The sequence below is a fragment of the Nymphaea colorata genome, chromosome 2 (genome assembly GCF_008831285.2).
Source record: "Nymphaea colorata isolate Beijing-Zhang1983 chromosome 2, ASM883128v2, whole genome shotgun sequence".
In the NCBI taxonomy this organism is placed as follows: Eukaryota; Viridiplantae; Streptophyta; class Magnoliopsida; order Nymphaeales; family Nymphaeaceae; genus Nymphaea; species Nymphaea colorata.
In genome coordinates this window covers 19770750-19779270 of record NC_045139.1, presented here as the reverse complement: position 1 = coordinate 19779270, position 8521 = coordinate 19770750, and positions in this window count along the sequence as shown.

The window sequence follows — 8521 nt, the reverse complement described above, 5'->3', positions numbered from 1 at the left end:
TGCATGAAGATTGATTAAAATGTAAGACTTTCTCTATATGTGCTCATTATATGATTAAGCACATGAATTAGAGATGTAGTCCATAAGTTTGAGGCTTGACATAAAATTATCAAAATGACGAAAATATATAAATGATGTCAAGTTCAATCTTTGAAATGGATGGGAGACGTGGATGACATCCACTTTTGTCTCAAAATAGCTAAAAATCAGACCTTGTGTTGATTTAAATAGCTGAAAATTGTGGACATTGATTCCAATAAGGACTTGTTTCTTAGATAGAAACAATGAGTTTTTCAAATCTATTCAAATTCCAGATTTCGTAGTAATGAAATCATCAACTCCTTTGGATGATTCTAGGATAGTTGGTATTTCAAATATGTAAACTTTGACATTCTTAAACCCATTCCTATAAAACATGGTCTGATTTCAACAACATACATATTATATATGGATTGCTGAAATTAAGCAAATTTTAAAATGAGATGAAAATGATTTCATAACTTGGTACTATGAAAATCAAAATGAACCATCTTCTTAAAACCAGTTTGGAAACGTATTCCAATCTGATTTTAAGAGAGGAAAACATTTTTTTTTTAACGAGAGATTGGACACGTATATGTATATATATAACAATATATACATATACGTACTTTACTTCTTTAAAATGAAATTTCATGAGGGGACCACACAACTCATGAATCATGAAGATTCATGGCTTGGTTCTTTTACGTGGAAAGATTGAAAACTTGTTCCAAATCTCCCATACTATACTTGATCAATTAAATTGGAAGACATGAATCAAAATGACTGTGAATAAGAAAAAAAATAAAACAATGCTCAAGCTTATTCGTCCATCATTTCGCCATGCGAGGGTGTGTCACATTCATAAGAACGTATCCATCCCTTATAGGCATTTTCATCATACATGGTGCAGCAAAATTACTCTCTCACCGTGGGATTCTCTCATGGTAGGGAGTTCAAAATGGTATTAAGTTGGTTCCCTTGAAAGGGACGTGGCCTTGGGGCCCATTTCAAAATTTGATACTTGGGTTCATATTTAAGAAAAACCGACATGCATGCATTATGCATTAACATGTACATTGAAGCGTAGGTTTCCCTTAGCTGGACATTATTCTCAGCCATAAGCAAATGAAAATAAACCCTCCCACAAATTGCTGGAATTAAAATAAATCAACAATAAGCTAAAGTAGAAGAGAAGTGAGTTAAAATCACCTACCTTGCGGTCGGTCTTGATGCTTGTCCTTCATCTTCACTTGTTTTCTAACTCAAGCAATCCTAAGCAAGAATCCAACCGTGATTTCAAGCTTAGCAAAGCTAGAATAAGAAATAGCTTGCTTGCTGGAATTTGGAGTGGTAAAGAGGGCTTCTCACCACGAAAATCCTAAGTAAGGGTTCACTTAAGCACTCTAACTTAGCAAAATCAATGGGGAGAATAGAAGAAAGTGAAGAAGAGAATAGGAGAAAAAGGGGAAGAGGCCTTGGACGAACCTCTTCTCTCTTCCTTGGTTTCTCCCTCCTAGATCCTTGGCTGCAGCAATTTGATAGAATGCTCCAAAATTTCGTCCTCCCCCTTGGTGGCCAAAGGGAGGTTTATATAGAGGAGGAGGTGGGTTGAACCACCTTCTTAACTCACCTTGGGAACTTGCTTAAGACCTTGGGGACTTGTAAAATGAGTTAAATAGGCTTTAAAGGCTTTAATTGACCATTTCTCAGCCCATTTCCACGAGCTAGGTGGGCTGGGCTAGGTTTGTTCAACATGGGTTCAGACCTAGGTGACCATCTTGACCAAAATTTTAGACAAAAATGCCCTTGCACAGGGTTTTGCCCTTATTTTGTACTATTTATTTATTTTTTGTTTGAAATTGAGCTTGTAAGGTTAAAACCAAGTTACTAAGCTCCAAATGCCATTGAATTATGATAATTCAATTTAAATTTTAATAAAATTCAAAAATTTTATCAAATTTGGTTCGAAAAGGGTATTTTCGTTCAAAACTTGATTGAAAATGGATTTCAACTGAATCAAACTTTCACTTGAGAAATTCAATTTAAATTTGGTATTTGATTCATGCATTTGACAAATTCAAATGTTTATTTGCCTTTCATAAACCAATTTAGGCTTTTTAATCTTAATTTGACCGCAGAAGGGCAAAATTATCCAAATTGATCAATTTCGACCAATTGACCAAAGTCAAAGCTCATTTGCGAGTAGTTTGACTTTATTTGAGGTAATTTGATAAATTTGGGTCAAGAAAGCTCTTAATTGAGCTAAATTGTACTTTGACTGAGTTTAGTCAAAGTGGGTTTGGTTCTGTCAAAGTCTATTTTTATCCATTAATTGGATCATGAGACAAACTTATGTTTTGACTGTGTTGCGCCCGTGGTGACCGAACCTAGCTAGAATTGGCACCACATTTGGGTGCACCCGAGTCAAACCTACTTGGATTAACTAGGTTATGTGAGTTTGACCAGTCTAGTAATTGCTTCCTTGAAAATGATTTTTTTCTTTAAGGAGGACCTGGTTAAAAAAGAGAGAGAGACATAAATGTCTCTCTTTTCCTAGGTTTCTCCTTTATTTCTTCTTGAAAATGACTTTTCTTCAATTAATTTGAGAGAAAATATTTATTTATTATTTTTTTTGAAATTGAGGGGGCATGGCCCCTGGGGGGCTCTTGACCACACGGGCTAGGTGGGGCCCACACGTGGGTCCCACGTACATTCTAGACTGAATTAGATCCAATTCTTGGATCTAAGTCAAAATTTGCATTTTGCAATTGGATTTGGATTTCAAATGACATTTGCAATTGGATTTGAATTTCAAATGACATTTGCAATTGGATTTGGACTCGTAATCCTGCATTGGGATTTGTGTCTCGGGTTAAATTCACGATTTGAATCTAATTGTTCTTTAGATTCGAAATTGGCTTTGAAATTGCAAATTTTCAGAATTCTTTTGTGAAATTTTCACATTGCTTCAATTTTGATGTGGAAAAATTTGGGGTGTTAACACTTTGACAACAAAGCTTTTTCCTACATCAATCCAAAAGACATGAAGTTCTTTAGCAGTTGGAACCCTCATTTTCCAGAAATCACAATTGATAATTGTTGCCCAAAGCCCAACACCTAGACTCGAGGAGCTCATGGAGATTGTGAACTTCATTTATTGATATTTGCTCAAGAGAGCTGTCAAACACCACTGAAGGGAAAGACCTACAAAGCAGTGAGAGAAAAAATGATAGGTGGTGAGGCAGATACTAACCTTGTCTTAGACTCCTAACCAAAAACAGTACGCCACTGCTTTGGTTCCTGCTTTATTCCATAATTAAATAACCTATACAAAGGCTAAACAAAAAACCCTTCTGTGTAAACTTGGGAAGCAGATGAAAAACTAGAAAGTAACTCGACCAAGACAATGCAAAAAAGGAAAAAAATATATAATATACATTATTTTGGACTAATTCTTACCTTTGTTAAAGAGGTTGGCTGATAGCAATTAGATGAAGCAATACTATCTGCACAACATTTGCAATGGCTTCTTCTGTTCCTTCTGAAGTAGAAATCAAGTGGCCATTTGTTACGAAGGTAGCCTACTAAGACTATCATACATTGAGCAAAGGACACACAACAAGTTCACTAGCAGATCACAAGGCAGGATTCTCTATGGAGCTAGAAGAGACAGAAGGCAATCCATTACTAGCGCTAATGAGCAGCTAGGTTGAGCAGGCATCACTTCATAATTGAACATGAATCTCTGGTAGATCGTACAACAAAAAATTGATAGTAATGCCACCTAAGCAAGATTTCAATCTGTGCTTTCAACCTCACTCCATTTTCAATATCTAAAAATCCTCATAGAGGGACCCTACCCCCTAAAAATAGTGAAACACACAAAAAGGGAAGGGAAAGATCATTCAACCTCAAAAAATTATAAACAAAAAGAATTCTAGAGGAGAAAAACATGTATTATATAATGCTAGAAGAATGCACCACCCCAATATTTGTAACCATCTTAATGTACAAGCTGGTACCTTCCCATCGGTCCCTTGTTTCCCCAACCCAGACAGCAATAATTTTGCATGTACATCCCAAAATATAGATCATCAAGTCAAGAATTTCACCTTCCCCCTTACTCATTTACAAATACTTTGAGAAAATTTAGCAAGATGTGAAGCTAGTTCAATGTCCAAAAGAGGAAAAGAATCACGTGGAGATCGCTTAACTTTGGAAAAAATTGAAATTACCAAGGCAATGGAGGTCCCATGAAGGACTGAGATTGTCCGCATGCCAAATCCAAATTTTTCCATAACTGCACTGCTAGTATTGAATTCATATCGTCTACAGCCAATAAATGTAACACTATCTCCCAAACCTATATAATCATTAATAAACCACTGTTATATTAAGATGGAGTGCTTGAATCAGCTACTTTGACAATGAAAATGAAATTATGCACATTATACCAGTGGAAAATGAAGTCATGCCAAAAAAACTCACCAAGTCATCATCATTGCATAGTAGTCATTTTAGAGAACAGATTGAAGTTGCTCTTAAAGAGGGAGGAATCGATCGTCAGCCTAATTTTTGATCCTTCCTATCCAATCTATTTGACAGATCAAAGCTACAAAGTATAACTTTCGAAGCTCCCCCTTTTCTCATGCTTGGTTTTGATGCTCCAAATTCATAGCATTGTTGATCTTAGTAAGGTGAGATGGAGGGAAAATGAGTTCTCACAAACTCATCAGCATCCAATCCAATGAACTTAGATTCCCATGTAAGTTTTTTGATCTCTTTTCTCATCATCTTGGGCCACCCACAGTTTTTAACGTGACATGTTGATGCACCAGAACCATTCCCAAGTATAGTAGAAAAACAAAACAAAATTGCAAAACATGGTGCCTAGGATTCACAAAATGAAGCATGAGAGAGAGCGCATGAGGCATAGCTTGTTGGAGATATTTGCGAGTTGAAGATTGCGAGGAAAATCCTTCAGCAATGTCCAATCAGGTGAAGAAGAAGCCATTGCCACTCTCTTCCCCTTTCACTCTTGAAACCCTTCGTCATCCTCCTACCTCGCAAAAGTGTGACTCCTCTGCTCTCCTCTACCCTCCCTCTCTTGATGCACGTGAATATTTCCCCTTAAAAATTTTTAAACAATTCTCGAGCTTTAACTTCAAAGGTCCAATATCTAGCTGTTTGCACCCCACTCCTTTTTTCAAGGAGGTCGAAATGCGAGTCAGCAAAATTCTTTTAAAATTAGGGTTTTGAGAAAATTTTCAAGAGAAAGGGATCCGCTCGTCGGTACGAGGTCCAACCATTCCTGCCGCCTTTAACAGGGGTAATTAGACCAATGACTAAGGATCATTTGGATCATATACGAGTTATTGATGTAAGTCCTATATGCTTATGCATTGAGGTTTTGGATTCAAGAACCGAAATTCATTTTTTTGAATAAATGAATTTGAATATTGGGGGTTTTCAAGTTGGTTTAAAAACCTTTGTTTTGGTGTTATTTGAGACACATAATTCTTGAAGATTTGGAATTGAGTTCTTTGTTGTGAACTCTAGATGATGATGATCATCTTATGATAAAAATTGATTTTGAACTCTTCTTTTGTCAAATCATGTGATTTGTAGAATTCATTCTTTTGAAAGAACATAGGTTCCAAATTGTTAGAAAACATGTTGTTTTTCAAATGCACTTTGGCCAAAAGATTATGAATGCATTGCTTGTGTTTTCTTTTGAAGTTAAGTGAGGTTTACAAATTCTCATTGCAATATGACTTGGTCACTTTTTGCAACTTAAATTTGAATCACTTAATTCCTTGAGAATGTGCATGTGGTGCCATTGATTTTGAGTGAAAGTGAATGCATGAAACGAGAATGGAAACTATATGGAACATTCATTCTTCTCTCTCTCATAATCCCTCAAGATTCATTCATACGAAACATACATTCTTCACTCCCTCATAATCTCTCAAAGTCCGTATTGCACGTCATACAATCTATGCATGAAGATTGATTAAAATGTAGGACTTTCTCTATATGTGCTCATTATATGATTAAGCACATGAATTAGAGATGTAGTCCATAAGCTTGAGGCTTGACATAAAATTATCAAAATGGTGAAAATATATAAATGATGTCAAGTTAAATCTTTGAAATGGATGGGAGACGTGGAGGACATCCACTTTTGTCTCAAAATAGCTAAAAATCAGACATTGTGTTGATTTAAATAGCTGAAAATTGTCGACATTGATTCCAATAAATATGTTGTTTCTTAGATGGAAATGACAAGTCTTTCAAATAGATTCAAATTCCAGATTTGATAGTAATGAAATCGTCAACTCTTTTGGATGATTATAGGATAGTTGGTATTTCAAATATGTAAACTTTGACATTCTTAAACCAATTCCTATGAAACATGATCTGATTTCAACAACATACATACATCTTACGTATGGATTTGCTGAAGTTAAGTAAAAATGAAATGAAAATGATTCATAGTCTTGCACTAGGAAAATCAATAAAAATGGCCCATTTCCTTAAAAACCGGTTTGAAAACATGTCCCAACCTGATTTTAAGGGAGGAATGTAATTTTTGACAAGAAATCAGATACATATATGTACATATATAACAATGTATACATATACGTACCTTACTTTTCAAAATGAAATTTTATCAAGGGACCGCATGACTCATGAATCATGATGATTCATGGCTGGGTTCTTTTATGTAGGAAGATTGAAAACTTGTTTCAAATCTTCCCTACTACCCTTGATTAATTAAATTGAAAGACATGAATCAAAATGACTGTGAATAAGAAAGAAAATAAAACAATACTCAAGTTTATTCGTCATCATTTCGCCATGCAATGGTGGATCACATTCATAAAAACGTATCCATCCCTTATAGGCATTTTCATCATATACGTGATGTAGCAAAATCACTCTCTCACCGTGGGATTCTCTCATAGTAGGGAGTTCAAAATGGTATTAAGTTGATTCCTTTGAAAGGGACGTGGCCTTGGGGCCCATTTCAAAATTTGATACTTGGGTTCATATTTAAGAAAAACCGACATATGCATGCATTATGCATTAACATGTACATTGAAGCGTAGGTTTCCCTTAGCTGGACATCATTTCCAGCCGTAAGCAAATGAAAATAAACCCTCCCACGAATTGCTGGAATTAAAATAAATCAACAATAAGCTAAAGTAGAAGAGAAGTGAGTTAAGATCACCTACCTTGCTGTCGGTCTTGATGTTTGTCCTTCGTCTTCACTGGTTTTCTAACTCAAGCAATCCTAAGCAAGAATCCAACCGTGGATTCAAGCTTAGCAAAGCTAGAATAAGAAATAGCTTGCTTGCTGGAATTTGGAGTGGTAAAGAGGGCTTCTCACCACGAATATCCTAAGTAAGGGTTCACTTAAGCACCCTAACTTAGCAAAATCAATGGGGAGAATAGAAGAAAGTGAAGAAGAGAATGGGAGAAAAAGGGGAAGGGGGCTTGGACGAACCTCTTCTCTCTTCCTTGGCTTCTCCCTCCTAGCTCCTTGGTTGCAGCAATTTGATAGAATGCTCCAAAATTTCGTCCTCCCCCTTGGTGGCCAAGGGGGGTTTATATAGAGGAGGAGGTGGGTTCAACCACCTTCTTAACTCACCTTGGGAACTTGCTTAAGACCTTGGAGACTTGTAAAATGAGTTAAATAGACTTTAAAGGCTCTAATTGACCATTTCTCAGCCCATTTCCACGAGCTAGGTGGGCTGGGCTAGGTTTGGTCAACATGGGTTCAGACCTAGGTGACCATTTTGACCAAAATTTTGGATGAAAATGCCCTTGCACAGGGTTTTGCCCTTATTTTGTACTATTTATTTATTTTTTGTTTGAAATCGAGCTTATAAGGTTAAAACCTAGTTACTAAGCTCCAAATGCCATTGAATTATGATAATTAAATTTAAATTTTAATAAAATTTAAAAATTTTATCAAATTTGGTTCGAAAAGGGTATTTTCGTCCAAAACTTGATTGAAAATGGATTTCAACTGAATCAAACTTTCACTTGAGAAATTCAATTTAAATTTGGTATTTGATTCATGCATTTGACAAATTCAAATGTTTATTTGCCTTTCATAAACCATTTTAGGCTTTTTAATCTTAAGTTGACCGCAGAAGGGCAAAATTGTCCAAATTGATCAATTTCGACCAATTGACCAAAGTCAAAGCTCATTTGCAAGTAGTTTGACTTTATTTGAGGTAATTTGATAAATTTGGGTCAAGAAAGCTCTTAATTGAGCTAAATTGTACTTTGACTGAGTTTAGTCAAAGTGGGTTTGGTTCGGTCAAAGTCTATTTTCGTTCATTAATTGGATCATGAGACAGACTTACGTTTTGACTGTGTTGAGCCCATGGTGACCGAACCTAGCTGGAATTGGCACCACATTTGAGTGCATTAATTTGAGAGAAAATATTTATTTATTATTTTTTTGACATGGAGGGGGCATGGC